Below are 22,489 nucleotides of genomic sequence, written 5' to 3' on the forward strand. Positions count from 1 at the left end.
CCTCTGTATAAAATATAGATAATATATGTATGTATATAGAGAATATGTGGGATTTTAAAGCTTTAGTGAATGAACCTTTACAATATCACTGTAAGGCAGCAGTTGGAATGACTCATTATGTATATTAGAATATAAAAAATGCAAAGAGCTGAAAGGAATGTTTGAAGGTTATGAAATACTACTTTGAAACAGACAGAGTTTAGACTTGAATTTCCTTTATATTCACACAGAGGTGAAAGCATAGAACCATGATTTATTTATTTGTATTAATGCCTAGGGATCCCAGCCACAGATGAAGACCCTACTGTGTTAGGTACTAACCAAACACAGACTTGGTCCTCACCCCCCACATGCACTTTATTAGAATAGAATAAAATAGAATAGACCAGACCAGACCAGACCAGACCAGACTGTTTCAGTTGGAAGGAGCCTACAACAATCATCTAGTCCAACTGCCTGACTAATTCAGGGCTGACAAAAAGTTTAAGCATGTTCTTAAGGGCATTGTCCAGATGCCTCTTAAACTGACTGGCTTGGGGCATCTACCACCTCTCCAGGAAGCCTCTTCCAGTGTTTGACCACCCTCTCGGTAAAGAAATGCTTCCTCATGTCCAGTCTAAACCTCCCCTGGAGCAGCTTTGAACCATTCCCATTCATCCTATCACTGGATCCCAGGGAGAAGAGCTCAGCACCTCCCTCTCCCCTTCCCCTCCTCAGGAAGCTGGAGAGAGCAGTGAGGTCACCCCTCAGCCTCCTTTTCTCCAAACTAGACAAGACCAAAGTCCTCAGCTGCTCCTCATAGGACATTCCTTCCAGCCCTTTTACAGCTTTGTTGCCCTCCTCTGGACACAGTCAAGGGCCTTCATGTCCTTCTTAAATTGTAGGGCCCAGAACTGCACACAGTATTCAAGGTGAGGCCGCACCAACGCTGAATACAGCAGGATAATCCCCTCTTTTGACCGGCTGGTTATGCTGCGTTTGATGCCCCCCAGGATGGGGTTTGCCCTCTTGGCTGCCAGGGCACACTGCTGGCTCATGTTGAGCCTGCTGTCAACCAGCACCCCCAGATCCCTTTCTGCAGGGCTGCTCTCCAGCCACTCCTCTCCCAGTTTATACTTGTGCCCAGCGTTACTCCATCCCAGGTGCAGAATCCAGCATTTCAACTTGTTAAATTTCCTTCCATTAATCATAGCCCAATGCTCCCATCTACCTAGATCCCTCTGCAAGGCCTCCTGTCCCTCAAGAGAGTCAACATCACCTGCCAGTTTGGTATCACCAGCAAACTTGCTAATGGTACATTCTCTACCTATATTTCAAGAGCTGCAAACACCAAAATACGGATTTTTTTTGGTCCTATGCTATACCTACTAGTACCAAAATTGTAGTACCTTGTGCATAAACAAAAAAAAAGGCCCTGCAACTTTTTTAAACATGTCAGTAGGACCTACATATGCACAAATAGTCATAAATGGTTCAAGAAGTTGTATAAATCATCTGCACAATGAAAAATTTGTTCAGATAATTTCATTTATTAAGTATATTTGGTTTTCATTCACATAGTAAGTAATGCAAGGAATCCTTCAGCTCTAGTAAAAGAAAAATACAACTATCTATATTATCCTTGTTTAGTGCACTCAGGGTTTGATGCAAAACCTATTGAAGGCGATTGAAAAGACTTCAATTGCTGTCAATTGGCTTTGGAATTAGTCTCTTAAGTACGTGCCTGCTCTTTTCTGTTTTTTTGTGGGTAAGGTAAATGATGTACCATTTTGCTCACTGCTTGCTCAAGCTAGAATGGATCTGGCATGCTTTCAAAATTCATCCCATAGTGAGTATCAGAATGAACAGTTCTACTTCCATTCGAACTGCACTCAGTATTAGTTACACTAACTTTAAGTTTCAGACATGAGAAGTCATAACTGGAAGGCTCAAAAGTCACAAGTGTCATTTTCTATCTCATGCTCCATCTCAGCCTTTTTTTTTTTTTTTTGCTCGCCATGAACTCATTAGGAACTGAATTACCAGAGTGGGAAAACAATCCTGATTGACTTCAGTAGTGATGATATGGCAGCAGTCACCTGTAAAATACTGACACCTGCACATAGTATTAAAATTTTAACCACTGGAGACTGTGTTTACCGAAGAGAAGCACATTAACATAACATTTGACATTCATGCCACAATGATGACAGTCAAAGAAGACAGAAAGACAAACAGATTGTATTTGATATCTTTCTCCATATGTGGTCAAATATAAAAACAGGAGCCATTTATTTAATCTTTTGATTAGGCACAGAGGTGAATAATATTGCAATCATTCAAGCTTTAATTTCTAATCTATTTTCTACGTGGCTAGACAGCCAGAAAAATCAGAGAATAACTGGCGTTAGCTCTGTTCCTAACAGGTGCCAAGGGTTATAACATAACATCTTTGAGAGGTGTCTGTAGAGGTGCACTTTCCTGAGAGAAAAGAAGGAAACTCAAGAGGCATTCTCAATACTCCCCACTGTTACAGCTCAGCTTCCAGAGCGATATGTAGGAGTCAGCAACTTTCCATTCAAGGATCCTGTGATTTATAAAATCTGCTGAATACTTTAGTCCCAAATTAAGGACAATGCAATCTACAGTATTATGTGGCAAACTTTTTTTTTTCTTCTTTTGGAGATATAAAATACAGTAAGAGTGCCCTGTTTAATTTCAGTTTAAACTTGTTTTCTCTATATGAATCCATGAAGATAAGAAATTATCTAGCTGAAAAGGGTCTTTCTTTCTCTAACATTAGTAAATACAGTGAAATGTCAGCTTCAGTGCTACCGAGTTGTTTAAAAGCAGCTAAGGCCCTGGCTGTCAAATTTTGGTCAGTGAAATTAAAATAAACCAGACTGGCCCCAGGAATAATGTTTTATGCTGGTTAGAAAACTGCAAGACTGAAAGTGCCTTAAAGCCTGTCAAGGCTAAAAGTTAGGGAAAAGTAATGTTTTTAAAGTACAATAGGTTCAACAGATTTTTTTTCATCTAAAAGCTTTTATTTGCATCTATTATTTATGGCTATTAAATGACTTATTAATATTGAAGACTAATGCAAACCACCACATATGGTTCACTTTTTCCGCTAATTAAAGATTTAATTTTTTGAAAGGAAGAAAGCAACACTAATGCCGATTGTTACAGTGCACAGTGCTTTGAGATGGAGATAGAATAAATGAGTAGGAGTACTTTGCTTCTGTGAAGAGTTGCCAACAAGTTGTTCAGTTAATTGGCCACATAACTTGAAATCAGATGGCTTCGATATTTACTGGCTACAGCTAGAGAAAACATGTTATCATTGAATATGTCTGTACTTTTACACTGAGAATGATCTCAGGGTTGTATTTCTTACCATCCAGACATCAAAGCTAGAAGCACAGGCACATGGAGTACATAGTTTCCTCATGCCCCAATATACACTTTAGGATATCACTATTAATGTGTTAAGTGTCTTACAATGTTTCCAGTCATGCTCCACACAGATTATTCTCCGGTATGCTTGCAGAAAGTGTCTCAACGAAGTCAGTGGGATGTAAGGCAGGTAAATGTGGGAAGACCCCATATTCCCAATGTACTTGTTTTAGCTGGGATAGAGCTAATTTTCTTCACAGTGGCTGGTATGATGCTACGTTTTGGATCTGTGACCAAAACAGTGTTGATAACACACTGATGTTTTGGTTATTGCTGAGCAGTGCTTACACAGAGTCAAAGGCTGTTCTGCTTCTCACCCCACCCCACCAGCAAGGAGACTGTGGGGGCACAAGGAGTTGGGAGGGGACACAGCCGGTACAGCTGACCCCAACTGACCCAAGGGATGTTCCAGACCATAGGACGTCATGCTCAGCAATAACAGCTGGGGGGGGGGGGAAGGAAGGAGGGGATGTTCGGAGTTAATGGCATTTTGTCTTCCCAAGTAACCATTACACATGTTGGAGCCCTGCTGTCCTGGAGATGGCTGAACACCTGCCTGCCCATGGGAAGTGCTGAATGAATTCCTTGTTTTGCTTTGCTTGCGTGCACTGCTTTTGCTTTCCCTATCAAACTGTCTACCTCAGCCCACGAGTTTTCCCACTTTTACCCTTTTGATTCTCTCCCCCACCTCACTGCAGGGGGAGTGAGTGAGCGGCTGTGTGGGGCTCAGCTGCCTATAGGGGTTAACCCACAGCATCCGGCTACACTAATAACTGCTCTTTAACTGAACGTTCTTCAAAGTGTTTCTCGAGCTGGGTATACAAGTTGTACAGAATAGGTGCATCACAGTGAAAGGTAAACACTAGAAAATGAAAGGAGGAGAAGGTGATGACCCAAGGGGTGTAATTCATAAAGAAGACGGAAAAGGGCAAACACATATATTTAAAGGAAAAAAAGATACAAAGATAAAAAATAGGAAATACTTCCTGTGGGACAGAAGGTAAATGAAAGTAAGGCATTTAATTGTTAAGCATCAAAATGGAAGTGAGAACTTCAACTCAAGGGGAAGAAACTGTAGGTAAAGAAGATGAAGTAGGTCTGATAGCAAGATGAGGATGGAACTCTTAAGAGACTTGCTAAAATTCTGGTTGATGTCTAAGAGACATCTGAAAGTATAAAAATGCCTCAAGCTGTGGATCCAATTACCCTCTCATTTTTAAGCCTCCTTACAAATTCACCATTTGAATTCTGGCAAATTGGCACTTCTTCCTGGACTCCTTGGGTTTTTTTTAGTTAAAGAAGAAAACTGAAAAAAAAATCTTCAGAAATATTTCTTAGAAAAGAATGCCAAATGGTTCAGCTATCTGTGGAAAATACTGTTATTTTCTACAGATACTGACTTTTGAGAGTTATATCTCCATATGTGCCATATATTTGAGGGAGGTTTGATATAGAGGACTTCAGAAATATGGCCTATAGGAATACTGCACAGCTTGCAACTGTCTCAGGAGGAACCATTCTGTCTCAGGACAGTAAAATCTTTTTAGATTATGTGTATACTGCTTTAGTACCTATTCTTCATTTAGTTTAAACATCACGGAATAAGATGTTTTAAGTCAATTTCACTCACACTTTTATGAACAGAATATAAGTTTGCTGTGCACTCAAGATTTCCTGCTTGGAGAGAATCAAATGAAAGTGCAAGTCACAGATGCATGGAGGCTGATATGGTGGACTTAGTCCAAGCTCAGGACTCAAGCCAATGTGAAAGTAGAGTCTTAGCATTTTCAGGTACTTCATCATTGCTGGAATATTTGCATTTGCTTTCTTCTAAGATGTTTGCATTCTTCAGGCATTCTTTTGCCTGAACCCAGCTTCATCACGTAACTTTTAGCTCCATACATGAGACTGATATTTGGGGTTTTTTTCCAACAGGAAGTTCTATAGAAGACTTCATATATGCCACCACGAGTAAAACTCTGATTTCTCCACATTTCACTTTTTTTGGTATGTTTGCTGTAGTCAGCTGTTAGAGGTGTGGATGGAAAAAGAGGACGAGGTGGGTGTGCAAAGGAGAGCCTCAGCAGCACGTTTTCTCTGTGACAGGATTCCAGGTCTCATGGGTAAGGTTGTGAATAATGCAATAACGTCCAGGATCTAGCTCAAGAAAGAAAAAATACATCAGTCTTCAGGCTGCTTTATATGGTTCATTGGTCAAATCTGTCCTCAATATTTCTAGGGACCTGTTAAATGGTGCCAAATCAGAATTTTGCTCATTTCCTGCCTATTCAGTATCTTTAGCTCTATGAAGAAGTGTCCTGACACAATGGTGATATGTTTGTCACTTCATTAAGGTAATACATTTGTGGACCATGCTCATTCTTACTCTTAACTTTTGTAAAGATTTAGTAAATCATTCTGTTCATGAAGATACAAGGTAATGCTGATTTATATCTTCCTTACCCGAGTCTAACATTTCTAATGCCAAAGCAACAACAAAATTTGCTATTAAAAATTGCAGCTAGGATTGCCTAAAGAAAGTATGAGCAATAAAGTGTTCTTAATTTTCAATAGCTGATTTTCATATACTTAGTCCTCAGAACATCCTGAAAATAAAACAAAAGTTCTATGGCTAACTTAAAACTGGGAGAGGAAAACACAGCAAATTATTACTTTCTTCTGAAAATTTCATACCAATTTTTGTAAGTAAGACTTTTATTCAAGTGCACATATATCTATAAACTCAGTTCTTGACCTTGCTTACTTTTTTGTCTGTAGATTTTTACATGTGCAAGGAGGATGCTAGCCATTTTATGTGTGTATGTCTATTATTAAAACACTTTTGTGTACAGTAAAAGCAAATGCACAAGTGACTGAGAAAGCACAACTGCAGAGACCACAAGATGAAGGCCCTTACTAGTCAAAAACCTATTTGCACAGTATTTGAAGTCTGGGTGAATAATGTTTCCTTTTCTGTTCACTTGAGTTATTAGCAACTGAAAACAGAAGTTTATAAAGGAAATGATGGCAAACCTGCATTTACTGTATCGGCATGACTAAAACACAGCAAAAGCTAGATGAAATAAAAAATACTAAATTATTCTTGGAAATGAGTTCAAATAGTATTATTTTAAACAAACCAAATAAATAAATAAATAACAGAAACCTGACAGCTTACATTATGCTGTGAAATTCAGCGTGCGTTCCACTAACATAATCATTTTTTCATTCAAAGTAATCCTACACTCTACAAAGCCCTTTTAATAATTACTGCTGTTTCTCATCATAAATTCCCACAAGAGTTACAGCTGCAGATTAAACTTAATATTCCCAGTTCTGTAGATGTCATTCAACTACTCCCCCTCCTTTTCCCAGCTCTTTCAAGCTGTGTATTGATTTACCATGGTGGCTGCCTTGAAATGGTCATATGTGTGGACTCCCTCATGTAGTGCTCACACAAATGCCATTTTCACTGTTCTTTGTAAAATTCCCCTTCAATCAGTGGTTAGACTTTCAACTCAGTTAATGCCCTCTTCTCCCAGGCAAAGAAATAATTTCTTTTCTAAAGTATGGATCTTTATGATGAGATGACTGTGAGGATTTTGGTTTAGAAGATCTCACCAGGATTCCTATATCTGCAGAAAAAATTCTATAGTATCTACAGACAGGAATTTCAAAGGACCCCATACAAGTTAGGTGTGAACTACAAACCTCAATGACTATTTATCTTTCTTCAGCACCTTTGAAAATTCCAGCTACAATTTTAGAAAAATGCTAAAATAAATTCCAGCAGTTAAACAGAAAATGATGAATTTGAAGACTTTTCCAAATACATAAATATAAAAGTACAAAATCTCCCCTTTGACAGGACTGGAATTTCAAACTATGTCTTCCAACTTTACTTAGCTGGGCCATGCATGACTAGAATGTAATATTATAATTAACATTTGTACAGGATTTTTTTTTTTTTTGCATTTCTTCAAAAAACCCAGATTAATTATATGTGTGCTTTGTTTAAGAAACAATTAAAGTGCTGGATTTGAAATGGCTTCCATTCCAAACAACCATACTGTAATAAATATTCAGAAAGCAATTTAAAATATTTTCAGTAGAATAAAGATTTGGACAGTCTTTTTGCTTTTAAATATGCACAATGTAGTACAAGTTCTATAAGCAGGTTTTTCATACGCTGCTTATACTTGCTGTCCTCTCACCATCTCTAACTTGTATCACATTAATACCTTCAATGGTATTTATTAGAATACCTTTAGAATTAGAATTAAAATTCATTAGAAACAAGCACTGTTTCTTTCTTTTCCATGAATTTATCTCACCACCCTGTCAATTCTTCTGGAAACACAGCTGAAAAGAAGCTCATTAGAGCACAATTCATTTTGAGAAGGACTTTAACATTTTCTGGTTTATGACTTTCTGGGATTAAGAGTGATTAATTTACGGGTTTTCATATGGAAGAAATATTTATTTCTATAGATATAGAGATAGTAGTAGGTTGTCCCCTTTTTCCTTTTTGTCTCTAGCCACCTTCTCCTGTACCATCCCCCTTCTCCTCGGAACAACAACCAAGCCTTCTCCAGATTCCTTCCTTTCTCTACAACACAGTACCCACCTCAGGCAGCTTCAGATTCCTCAGTGCAGTCTTGTCAGGCTCAGACAAGTCAATGCTTTTACTTTTTCAGCAGCTAGGCAAGTTTGGGATGTGAGATGAGGTAGAGAAGTGTTCTTAGTTAGAAAGAAATTTCTGAAATTGTAAGTGAAAATGCTTCTGTTTTCACTGCTGAAGAAATTTCTTTAATCTTCAGGAAAGACATTCACTTTCTGGGAGTTTCTTTGCCACTGCAGATACTTTTAGTCTCTTTATTGGCATCAGTTATCTTATAGCTTTACTTCTTCCTGCACTTATTTTGATTTTCTTCCCCTGGATGACTGCTTTGTAAATATTCTAAACGTCTACAGAGAACAGAACGTTGCAACTGTTTTTCAAGTTATGTATTGCACCACTCCTTCAAGAACCACGTGTATTTTTGCTCACCTCGAGGCAGTAACTTAAAACACTCGATTGCTGAAATATATCTGTTCTCTTTATGTAGTGCTGTAGCAACTGAAGTCAGCTGAGGCACTCAAGACTCTCTAGAATTAGAATCTAAATAATCTAAAATTGGACTCTAAAGATATATTTTTTTAGATTGGCCATTTTGATGTGATTAATTTATCCTAATACTCTGAGAGGGGCTCAGGTGTATTATGCTGCAAGGTGTGATTTTCTTGATTCATCCCTTTTCTCTGCCTGTTGCCTGGACATGTGTCCACAGCACTGAGAAGGACTAAGATAATATTTTAATTTTATGGGTCATGTTGTATCTCTGCTCTGAACATTAAAGAAAGTTCATTGTTTGCAGCCACAGCAGCTTCCTCATGTGGCCTACTTCAATCCTTTCAAATGGTGTAAATATTTATTCAGATTTTAAAATTAGGAACATAGCAAGCTACTAAATGATGTGTAGGCATTCAAAAGAGACAAAGTATTTTTATTCTGTTGAACGTATCATTTGTACATATCTGTATGCAGACACCTATTTTGAACTAGACTTTAAAACAATACCTGCTGTCAGCAGTTAATATTTTATTTGGCTTTTTTTCACAAACCCGTAACATATGACAGTAGAGAAAGAAGACATCCAAGCCATATATAAAAAATATTAATCTATACACACCACGAATGCAGTTTAAATAAAATGTCATACCCAGAGCTAAAACGAACATTCTATTTTCAATTATTTTGATGGCTCGGTTATTGATTCCTGATTTTTTGTGTGTGTGCAGACTAACTTATACACACATAAAAAGAGCAATTTGCTATTAAGGTGACTTGCCCTTACTGTATACAAACATCAATAAGTAGAACTCTCCAAAAAAGATGAACTGGTTTAAACCTTGTATCTTGCTTTTTTTTTAATTTGAAAAAAAACCCCACAAAACAAACAACTATTTCAAGCTTAGATGAAAACTGATATTCTGTTAGCCTACTCAAATGCGCAGTCACAGAATAATAAGAAAGTAATTTGAAATTTAAAAAAGGTGGTACATGGTTAACTTTGGTACTTTCAGATAATTAGCTGATGTTCTTTAGCTCTCAGTATTGTACATTTTCCTAGTGGTGACAAGCTAATTAAGATGAAATGATGGAATTTGCTGATAGTGATTAAATAGAGTAAATAATCAAATTGTTGTTGACAAAATGTTGGTAAATATAATGAAAAAACACATTATGTGATATTATAGGTAAAATTTTTTATTTTATCTTTGTTGTTCTGATTGGTTTAACAGTGCATCAAGACATCTTCTTACTGACTTTAGGCACAAAAAATCTATTTCAGGGCCAAAAATGTGTTTGTTATTTGAGTTTAAAATGCATTAATTTGCAAGTCAGAAAGATAGAACAGATGTAAAACTGGAGCAAACTTTTCTATAAAAACAAAAATTCACATGTATCTTTTTTCAAGTTATTAGTGGCATAGGTAATTTATTGTAAAAAGAATTTTACACTACATATATATTTGTACATTGCACTGTAAAAAAAAAAAAGGCAATAAATTCAGCCAAAATGCATTACATTTTAATAGATTCAGAATGTAGAAATATGAATCTCTCAGAAGTTATTGCAACCTTCACAGTGGTGTTTAGTCAGGAACAATATTTATTTTGGTCCAAAGGGGGGGCAGTTTTATATCAAATAATGCTGCAAGACATTATTATTCTTACTAATGTAATTTGGAACATCTGATATAAATCATCTCAGTTTCCCTGGTGTATAAATGCAAAACACTTAATTCCTCTGAGTATTAAATGATAATACATACCTCCTGTTTGGAGATGAACAGATCATCTTCAGGAAAACGCAAGGTGAAACTTAGATTTTTGTGTTCCGTACAGATTAAAAATGCAATTTTTTTTATTTTTTTGGTAAATTTGTAAAAAGTTTTGTATAACTCCTTTTATCTCCTGCATGTTAATAGCTGGATGTATGTGTGAAAATTCACCCATTTTTGCTGATTTACTCAGAATTCGAGACACTTAAGAAAAACTGAATCCCACTGGAATGGTTCAAGCTGTTGTCCTTTTGTATCTTTGTTCATAGTCCTGCCAGCTCCCCTCCCCTATTTATTTTTACTCCCGAGTTCATGGTCCTGATTTCTAACTAGCTGTTATCTGGCATCTTTTCTGGTAGCCACAGCTGGACTGGTACACAGACAAGAGAGACAGTGTTGCACAAAGATGCCTTACCCACTGGATATACTGCTGCACTAAAGCAGCAAGGTGTCACTTGAACACGATCAGTGAAAAAAAGACGACCAGAAACCTGGTCTGTCTTGAATACATCAGCTGTTCTGTAATTGATTGCCAAATCCAGTGTCTCCTGAGTAAACGGGAAATGTGAAAGAGAGAATAATTTGGTAAATACCCTGTGAAGATAAATCTCGTACATTAATTGTTGTTCTACTGTAATTATACAACAATGGGATCAGTGAAATTTTGCTCCTAGTCAAAACATTTAAAAACACGGTGGTTTTGGCTTTACAACATAGTAAAATGCCTTTTCCAGCTTTAGCTGCACTTGTGAATTCAGTTACAGAGTCACAGAATTATACATTTGAATAAATTGATCCGAATATAAAATACTCTGCATTATAGCATCCAACATCACTGCAAAAACACAGCACACATCTTTCTATAAAAGTTATGGATTCTTTTTTTTCTTTTCTTTATTTTTTCAGTCAGTTGAATGTATTCTGGCTGTTTTTTTAAAGAAATAATTAACAGTTCAATGAACAAGCCAAGTGGGGCTTTATACTAAAAATCTGAGTTTAATCTTAGGAGTTTAGTAGGAACAGTATCTTTATAGAAAATGCAAAATAGGCAGAGGGCTGACAACCCCAGGAGCCTTTTTTGAGCTTTAAGGTATTTAATAGCAGCTCTTGTTTCCTTAGTGGGTACTGGGAGATCTAACTCTTTGCTTTTCTCATGATCTAGTGCCAATTTAGGCAATGCCTCTGGGTGAACTCCATTTCAGACTATAACAAAATTAAAACCTCTGCTTAAGTGTTACTGTGTTTTTTTAAAACCTCATTCTCTCTTTCCCTTCAGAATTCATCATGGCCATGTCATTTTTACATTTCTTGTCATTTGAACAGTTCCTCATAGGTGTCTGGATATATATACCCTTTTCAATAATCTGTAACATTCAAAGCAAAAATAAGCTAATCATCCTCATTTATGTTCAGCATTTTCTATGCATATTTGTGGCAGAACTCTTTGTTTATGTCATGTTGATACTTGAACTGTTTTTGCAGCTCAGCAAATTCAAGTGAAGGATTGAGAGCAAACTGCGTAACTTTTGCTGATATGAAAAGGGACTCCGACATGGTGAGCTGACCTGGATTTCAAATTGATGGAAAAAACTGTATTTTCTGATGCAAAAGTCAAGAAACAGCCAACTCTTCTGATGGCTTCATAAAACCAAAAATACATTGTGCGTGACAGAGTAGAGATTGTCAGAATCACTTCTGGTCTCTTCTCTCCGATACTGCAAAGGCTTATTCTAACTTCATGATTTACCTGAACATCGTGGCTAAGAAGGTTTGCAATCTTAAAATGGGCTTCAAAGTCACTGTGGAACTGTGGGAGAGATGTTTTGTTCCTCCAGGCCGTGTTGATTTGAGATTACAAAATTGTTCAGAGAGGAACTTTGGTTTGCAAATGAATGTACACCAGAGCAAAACCTTCTGCTACTGAAAGATCAAACTGCTGCCTATGCAACCAGATTAGGAGTAATCACCAATTTAAATGTTGTGAATGGTCATGCCAACATTTAAGGAGAGACAGCTTTTTTATCCAGAAAGCTAGGTTTGCAGCATGAAACCAAGTTGTCTTCCTTCCTTCATTCTAACAGCAAACTCCATTATTAGCCTTCCCACATTTCTGTGCAGACTTAGATGCAATAACAGCAGCACTTTAGTAATCTTAATGCAAAGGGTATTTATAATTTCAGGGATTGTCATAGTGCTTAAAGAAATTTTAACTGCTCTGGCAAATTTGACTGTGGGAGTCCTACCTATCTCTTGATCTACAACCTGGAAAAAGAAAGCAGGATTTCTCAACAATGTGTTTTGAAGGTTCTCAAAAGTAACACTTGACTGTGTGCAACTTCTTGGCAAATTCTTCTGTATGCCTATTTAAAGAGTCAGCTTTAGGTATGACTCCTGCAGTCAGATTGGCCAAAGCAGTTAACGTCGCTTTAAACCCTGTGATAATCCCTGAAATTATGAAAACTCTTTAGAGTAAGTATGTGCTTTAGAGTTATGGTAAATCACGATTTAGGCTGGTGTTCCTCCAGCAGTAGTTCACTGATGTGAAATGATTACAGGGTGCTCAGAGGGACTTCAGGTTTCACGTATTTGCCAGGTGTTAGTCACGGGAAGTTACTGCAGGGTGGAAAATTCCTTCCTGGGAAGGGGAGGTGCGTTCCTCCGTTGCTCCACTGGAATGGGAGTGCTCTGCTCATGCCTGGGCCTGAGGGAAGGAGTAGCGCTTTCACTCTCAAAACCCCAGTAATAAGTGGTGTCCCTCAAGGGTCCATGTTGGGATCAATGCTATTTAATATCTTCATCAATGACATACTGGGATTGGCCTCCAGTGGCAGGACAGGGGGCGATGGTTTTAAAGAGGGTAGATTTAGATTAGATACAAGGAAGAAATATTTTATGATGAGGGTGGTGAGGCACTGGAACAGGTTGCCCAGAGAAGCTGTGGATGCCCCGTCCCTGGAAGTGTTCAAGGTTGGATGGGGCTTTGAGCAACCTGGTCTAGTAAGAGATGTCCCTGTCCATGGCAGGGGTGGGTTGACTAGATGACCTTTAAAGGTCCTTTCCAACCCAAACCGTTCTATGATTGTAAGATTCTATGAAAGCACCATGTGCAGTCAGCACCTGTACCCAGCCCAACCACAGTGACAGTAACTGAAACAACTATTTCACGTTTTCACTCCTCAACACACCTGTGCTAAACTCCAATGCATTTCCTCAATGGCTTGCCATTCATCTCGTACTTCCTCCCACAAATTATCTTATATTAGTAGCAGAAGTTGTTAAATTCAAGAACTGATTATAATGCAGTATTTTGCTTTTGCGGGGGTGGGGTAAGGGCAGTGGATAGGAATCAGCCTGGTGTCAGATGTTGTCTTCTAAGCTGAGTTAAAACCTGATCATTAAACCCTCTCTTGAGTAAAATTATAACCCTTTACATTTTTGCTGGACCCTATTGAGAAAATCATGCTTGACATCTATTTCTCAAGGGTTTTTAATTTAGTTAGAAAGAAAATGAGTCTCCTGGAAAAAGGTAACAGAGCATTTCATGAATTTAAAAACAATCAAATGGGTTTGACCTCTTAATGGGTGGGTTTATTTCTTTTGTACCCAATGAAGCTCATTTAAATTTAGTGGCAACTCCGAGAGTACTATGAAAAAGTAGATTTTGTAATGCAGCTTGTTTCTCTACTTCTAGATTATAAAGAAATATATGCATTTATGCATGGAAGTATGTGTTGAAGCAGACTACCACTGACAGATAGTCTTAATATTAATGGATTTAAATATGACTGAAATTATCTTTCATAATACCGGAGTATGAGTTGTTCATTATGAGGTGAAATTCTGTAATGCTCTGTTGGTTCCTTACAGCTACTTAATAAGCATAATTGAGAGCATTTGTCATGTTCATCTCTTTCTGGATATTCTTGGCTTCCCTTGCTGCCATTTGTGATGCTTCTCAATGGTAAGTAAAGCAGTTTGTGATCTATTTAAAATCTGGCTTTGTGGTGGAAGTTGAGATTCCCCATTTTTACACATCCTTAATATTAGGTGTTTCTTGTTATTAAGTTTAGTTGTGGGTTTCATGCTTGGGTACAAATTGTTACTTTGTGGGTGGTTGTTCTTTGCCAGTAAGTCAGCTGTGCACATCTAGGCACTTGCACAACTTCCAGTGAATAAGAGATCTGTGCATGCATAAGCATACTTGCGCTAGCCTTTCACCCTCTACAGATTTAGGTGCCTTTAAAGACACAATTAACATTTTCTGTATAAATTATGTTAACTTCTTTTTTTTGCATCATATGGTAAGAGCAAGATAATGCAATTTATTATCCCCTTTATACTTCTTAAGAAAAAATGTCTAAAACTACACTGTAAACTCAAAATACCAGCATTTTAGGTTAATAAAGAGCACACGATCAATTACATTAACATTATTATCTTCAAATTACTTTGCCATATATACCTAACTATAATTTAATTATCGATTTCTCCCAGTTTTTAGATTGTATTATTTTTAAGTCCTATGTTTATTCTATTAGCTTACAACATACAACCTGCACACTAAACTAGTTATGTTTTCTTTATGCTATTGGATAATTTGCTTATAATAATTTAATGATGTCTTATGATGAGATAATTTTTAAAGGACATTAGAGTACTTTGAAGACTGGCATAATTACGCTTTTATTTACACTTCCATGAAATTCAATGAGATTAGTAAAATTTATAACTCTCTTGTAGAAAAAAATGCTACTGAGCTGATACATTACAAATGATATAATTATATTTAAGAAATTTAATATGTCACTGACCAGTTCAGATGAGGCTGCATTCACTCATATAATTGCAATTTGGGAATAAAATTCCAGGAGGTAGGCACCCATATCACACTGCACACTAAAGAAGATATACTGTAACAGTCTGTATTATACACTTAGAATATTTTGAAAATTAAACCTAAAATAACTATTTCAGGCAAACATTTAAGAAAAAAATATTCACTAACCCAAGGAAATCGCTTTAGAAAATTCTTCATAGTACCCTTCTATATCTGTTATGAGTAATTGACAAATAATATTAGAAATATCCATTATCTTGAGAGATGTATATTGCCATCATCCACAAAGTGAAAAAATAAGGCTATATTAAGAAACAAAGCAAGAAGTCTCGGTGAATTCAGGTACAAATATTGTTTGATATAGTTACAAATTTTATAATGTCAGCTAGCATACTTTATATAACAAAATGAATATATGTTTATATCTGATCTCTCATACCTGTCATTATTGCCTTGCTGTCACATTCAGTACTGTCATTTAAAAGCAATAGGATAAGGGATGAATTGGGAGAAACTTTTTCTTTAACTATATACTCAAATCTAGAGAGCAAACACAGAAATAAAGATATTCTTCTACAACATACACCTAAAACTATTAGGATGTAACCTTTGGGTCATATTTTGCAGTGGTCATTTATGCCACCTCTGTAGTTGCTGCAAATGGGAAGAGGGAAAAAGGTTGATGGCAATCAAAATAATTAGGATTTGAAACTGCTGAAGAAATAAGAAGAGGAAGAGAGGGACTCCAGAAAAAAAAAAAAAGCAATAGCTGGCAGAATTAAAAAGACAGAAAGAATGCTTTTGATCAGTTTAGGTCCATTTCTAGGTAGAAGTTAAAGACTTAATATAAATGCTGTGATAAAATACCTTTCTAGATATTTTTGTAGTGTTTTTTTTTTTAAGTCCAGCTTTTGAAGGAAGCAGAGCACTGAATAGACTCCGAATTTTTAAAATTTTGAGAAGTGTCAAAACAAGGTTACAGATACACAACTCTTTTAAGGACCCAAAATTCTGTGTTAGATTGAAGACACTTTTAAAAAAATAATTGTTAAATAGTTAAATTATAATATACAGTTTCAGCTTTGGAAATTTTCTTTTCCTTGTAAAATGCAGCTTTGAAATGCTTGATCAGTTCTTTGTCAGAGCAAGAAAACCTGGACATACTTACAAAACACTGTAAAAGACTTTGTATCCCTAAAAACCAAACACAAGAATCATGATGCCTCACCTGTGGAACTTATTTTTCTGTGTTACAGCAATTCACAGACAAATAGGAAAAGATGAAACATGGAGACAATGTGCTTTCTTCCTCTTTGGCAATGGTGTAACTGTTACAAGCCTGCGAATCTTCACAGCTCAACTGGAATTTTGAAATACTGGAGATAGCTCAGAAGTCCACAAGAGTAATTAAGGCTTTGGGAAACTTCTCTGTAGCAAATACCTAAGGGAGCTCAGTCGTCTTAATTTACCAAAGAAAAAGTTGATCGGACTGTGAGTATCTCTATAATAAAATGCTTCTCAAATCTAGCAGGCAGTGTCATATAAGAAGATAATGGAAGCTAAAATTAGACCAAATCAGACTACAAATAAAGATAAATTTTTAGGAGCTTGAATCATTGGAACATCTTGTCAAAGTAGTGTTAGATCCTTCATCAGTGAACACTCTGAAATCAAGATTATTTGAGTCTTATTTTGTCCTACAGACTGATACTCCAGTTTGCTTGCAGTTTTATGACACAAAGTATTATAAATCAGCTTACAACAATGGATTTTATAATCTATGTATCTACTTCCATTCCCAAGAGAGCAAGAAGTTAACAGCAAGTATGAAATAGACACGCATCTATATCAACAGCAAATGTTGGCAGAGCATGGAAGTAGTTCACCGAGGATCAAAGAGTAAGATAAAAACAGCTGTGCAGATTTTTTTTAATGCAGAGTAAAATACAAACATCTGTAGAGATCTTCTAATGCTTGAACGTGTCTATTCCCATATCTTGCACTGCCAGTGACAAAATTATTTTGCAAATTTTGAGAAAAAGCAACTAGCAAACCTTTTAATAGTCATTGTTCATATTTTTATCACTGCACTGATATAAAAGAAAAAGAGATAGCAAAAGAAACTGATGGAAAGTGGTGTTTCTCTTAATTTACCAACATCAACATCATGATGGCTTATGTCATGTATATTTTTGCTGTTGTTTTTGTAACAACAGCATCATTGCAACTCATGGAAAAGTTATAAAAATATTTTAATAAAAATTAATTTCCTGCGTAGTCTTTAAAGCTGTTTTGGTAGAACTTAAATAATTTCCTTTGTCTTTTTCCCCCAGTTCCAAAATAGAAATGTAGCAACTCATTCAAATGAAACACTGATGTCTGTATTTCAAAGCATTTTCAAGGAAAAGAACTAGAATGATTCTGGTAAAAAGCGAGATTTTTTGAAAGACTGGCAAAATACCTATAGGGAGTAAAAAATGAATACATGGGTTTTCATAACAAGCATTTATAACAAACAGTTTAGCTTCAAGCCAAGCTCTGTTAATTGTTTTTCCTTAGTATCCTGAGATCACAATTTTTAACTCCCTCTCTGAGATCTAGAGACCATACATTTATCAGTTGACCAATTTGTTATGAAAATGTTAGCTCTCAAGTGAAATTTTGATGTTTCAAAATGTCTCCTTCATATTAGACTTGTTTTGCCAGTGTTATAAAATGTGTATTCCTATGAGTGGACACAAAAGGATCTCAGTGCTTAAAGTCAAATATGTTTTGCAGCTGAAGGAGAAAAGAATATGAGAAGCAGATTTCTGTCTGAAAGTGCAAACCAGCTGATTATTAGATTATTAGTTTTTCTGTGGAAAGAAAAAAAAGCGTCTCTTTTGGCTGATAATGTTTTGCTTGGCAATAAAGTTTACCATAATAATTCTCAATGTTACATTACTAGAGCCAGTAATGGTTAGCACTTCCTGACATCACCATACTGTATGTTCAGACATACAGAATTTAGAACAATACTGGGAATAACAATGGCACATTAGTATCTTCAAAAAGAATGCATTTTTTATGTTGATCATGGAAAGATAATTTATGTCCATCCAGCTCAATAGTGGCCAGAAAGCTTTTGTCAGAATTAAGATTTTTGAATTCCTAATTCCTAGTGGATATATAACCACATAGAAACTTCATCAAACACAGCATAAGCTACCATACAGAGCAAGAAAATAAAGCTGTTTCTGTTACTTGGAGATTTATCTGGTACTTGCAGGAATTTCAAATCTGTACTCTGGCAAATCTCTCAGTATGATTTTGGGCAAATTGCCTAGGTCCAGACTCAGGTTCTCAAAGATCTCAGGTAGAAATTAAGTGCATAAATTCAAAACTATAATTGCAAATAAACTAACAAGTCTAAGCACATCAGGCACTGATATTAATGTTGCCTTGGAACCCACTTCTGCTTTTGAGCAAGCAGAAATGTCCTTCAGTCCTGGCAACCCCGGTACATGGCTGACACATTGTCATGGCCAGAAAGAGATGTTTCTCTCCTGCAGGGCTCAGTTTTACAGGCATTCTCACACCATCCCTTCGGCTGAGCAACAACACTGCCCCAAAACCTCTAAACCCACGTATCCAACTCACTACTATTGCTCTCCTACTTTCTTGCCCAACCTTTAGTTCTTTTCTGCAGAGTTGAACAGCTTTAATGGGAAGGAATGAGCAAAGCCTTATTTCTCCCTTTATAATGGCTCATATTCTGGTAATCACAGCACTCTGAGAGCAGGAAGAAGAGCATCTGTAGTCCATCAGGCAGGATACTTCACCCCCACATCTTATTCCTTCTACATCTCCTGCCCACCTAGCCATTAGGTGGATTTATTACCACGTGCTGTCTTTATCTCCTCTTTTAGGATTTCTTTCCTCAACACTGTCTTTTGGCTAACCCTAAACTCCTCTGCTCTTACTAGGTAGGATCTAAAATGATTGGCCAGCTATGTAACACGCAACTCTTCCCAACTATCGGATGGTGAATGTAGGTGCCAGACATGGTGTTTTGGCCTCCATTCTTCATGCCTGACGAATGTACCCAAGTAGGTGATGTAATTTTCGGTGAACCCTAATCTACATTCTTTTTTTTAACCTGTCTGAATCTTGCTTCTCTTTCTCCAAATCTGAGGTAGTAAGACAACATGAATTTATGAGGATAAATACATTTAAGAGTTTTCAGTATTCAGTCCTCATGATACTGAGTACAGAGGACAATATAGACTGGAATGGGCAGAAAAATGAGCAGTTAGTTATGCTTCTACCTCAAGTCATAGTCATAGTTGAGGTATCAAAGTGAGCAATTGTTTTGCTATTCTGTGAGTAAGACTAAGGCTATTTTGTAGATCTAACATTCAGTATTTTTCATAAAATAGAAAAAAAAAGTCTTAACAAGCAAATCTCAAAATATATGTGAAGAAAAAAATAGCTGAGATTTTGTTTACTGTTCATAGGTACAGTTTCTTAAAAGAAGCAAAAGAATTGTCTGGACATTGCATGAGAAAAACATAGACTCATTACTTGAAATATTGACTAAATATTGCTCACCATCTGAATTAGGAAAATTCATTAATTTGCCTGTTTCTATAATGAGAACAAGCCTCTTAAAGGTCATAGGGACATTTAGTTCAAAGTTGTCCAAGAAAAAAACATGATACTTGTATTTAACCTGCATTGAACTATCTACTTGTTTGCTGCAAAAATTACCGCTTCTTTTTTGGTTTCTTTTTGCATTTTGGCTTATGTTTTGAAAGGCCTATATACCTTCAGTGAATCATTCTCTCTTTCCTTATTATTGTCACCTTGAAATAATTTCCAGGCTGTGGTCACGAATCCTTGAGTCTTCTCATTCCATGTCTGTATCGTGAAAATTTATCTTCCTTCAGTCATTTCTAGAACCCTTGAGTCATTTTGGCTGAGTGTCATTCTTATTCACTGAGTTTTTAGATTTCCTTCCTAAACGTACCATATGACACTGCCTATCTGGCAACATTTATCTGATTGTAAACCACTAAAATGCATGTTCTTCTGCAAATCTATTGTTTGGTTTGTCCATCCCTAAATTAAAGGTTTAAATAGTAAAGCATATAGTGCATTTCTGAAGCACTACTTCCCAAAAAGCAGACATAAGCGCTTGCCAAACGATAGAAAGTGGAGTAGCATTTCCTGATTACAGTTGGTCTCCACAATAACCCATTACTACCATTGTGTAGTGTAAAGGGTGTTTCTGACATGGCATTGTGAATGCTATAATACAATGAAATTGCACAAGCAGTTTTCTGTGACACAACTGTGTGCCATGTCTGTCCAAAGCAAGAAGGAGTTTTCTGCACCAGTATTGTTTATTAGCACAGACCAGTACAACAGAGCAATTCGGCAAACATGATATCACTGTTTCCTGTCACACCAAAATTGTGTCAGAGAGCAAGAAGAGTATCTGTGGGATTTCCCTAAATAAAATGCTTCATTTCATGCTGGTTTTGTGTCTTATAATTAAATGCTTTGCCAACTTTTAAGAGTGTATATACCCTTTTCATTTTTCTATATCTGAACACACAATACATGGCCCTAAGTGCTATGTCCTAAAGCAGAAAAAAACCCAAGTTATAAATGATGACCTCAGTAGGCTGGAAAAAGTGCATTGCTGGGGAAGATGTATGACTCAACGTTTTCCAAAAAAAGTAAAAGAAGCAAGAGGGAATTGAAAGAGAAAGTAAAGAAAGATCAAGAAAAGAGAAAGAAAAGGAAATTCTAATGTTATGTTTGGAATAAAAGCTACTTCACAGATGCATAAGCTGGGACTCTGTGCCTATTTACAGCCCTTCCCACCTCCGTCGATTGTACTCGGGACCTGCCTGTGGCGGACTTGTGCGCAGGGGCTTCAGCTGGCCACGCTGCAAGCAGCTGCCCGGCACCCTGCACAACGGCACGGGAACCAAATGCAGCAGTAGCCACTGGGCTATCCTCAGAAGGATTGCCAGGGTCACTCCTGAGAGGAAATGGATTGATACAGAGGTGAAAGGAAGTCAGCAAAACTGGCCAGATCAAACTCTAGAAGCAGAACTTTGGTACTAGCATAAAATTCAGCACTACTTCCATTTGTTTACTTAGCTATTTCAATTACTGACATGTTTCGGCTGGTTCAATTTACCTGGGAATGGTTTACAGCAAAACTAGTCAACCTCCAAGAGCCTATGATCCAGCTAGATTGTTTATCCCCAAAGTAATGCTTCCAGGAGATGTCTGTCATGTTGCCAGTGCACGCTCTGTCCTGTACTGTCCTGTACTCACTGACCAATATCTAAATAAATTATGCATGATGATACAGAAGAATTTCCCATTTTGCATGATATTGCCACAGTTATGATCAAGGAAATATTCTGAGTTCAAATCCTTTCTGGGTTTGCCAGTGCATTGCTCTCCCTTGACTCTGGACCCCAGGCCAGCTTTAGGAGACAGTGCAGATCTCATTATTTTCTGACCTTTCAGGGGAGAGGGACATGATGAGATTTTTTGCTCATGGGAAGACTGAGTGTATTTTTCTATGTGTCAATTTTCTTCCTGGTTAATTCTGGCTATGTGGATGAAGGTAGGCTGGTGGAGTCATTAGTATTCAGGTTTTTTTGTTGGGTTTTTTTTCTGTAGTTGTCAAAATTAAACAAAGCAATGGGTAGTTTTATTTCCTTCTCTATCTAAATAAAAAAAATCTGATCAGTTCATGGTGATACTCACCACATGCTTTGTAATAATAAGCACCATCTAATGCTATATTTGATTCAAGGGGTGTAACTTATTGGTAAAAGCTATACAAAGTAATTGTTCTTAGAGAGTCACTTCACAAAATTTATTTTCTCAAAGTCTAAAAACATCTGTACCACAATTAGAAAAGTATTTCGCCAATTTTACTATGTTGAATTTTAACCTCAAATGACATCCAATATTAATCTTCCGTTTTTTGAATGAAAATTTAAACAAAAATCAGAAACATGCATAATTGTGGTGTATGTGAGAGTTTCTTACTCTTCTCAGTATCTGTGAGACTTAATGCCAAATCAGCCAAATGTAGTCTATGACTCAACAAAATGTGGCTTGTGTGTAAACAACCTGTAAGATCCTTGCCTGAAATAAAGGGTTAGTAAAGGAGCTTCTTGGCTGATACTAATCCCTAATATTAAACATTTTCTCAGCTCAGTGGAGATTTTTCAAATAACATAAATACAAGAAATCTGAACTGAAATCATGGAGACTACTTCTAAACTAAGAACTAAGTTTTTTAAAAATGCAT

The sequence above is a fragment of the Haliaeetus albicilla genome, chromosome 21, assembly GCF_947461875.1.
Source record: "Haliaeetus albicilla chromosome 21, bHalAlb1.1, whole genome shotgun sequence".
Taxonomy (NCBI): Eukaryota; Metazoa; Chordata; class Aves; order Accipitriformes; family Accipitridae; genus Haliaeetus; species Haliaeetus albicilla.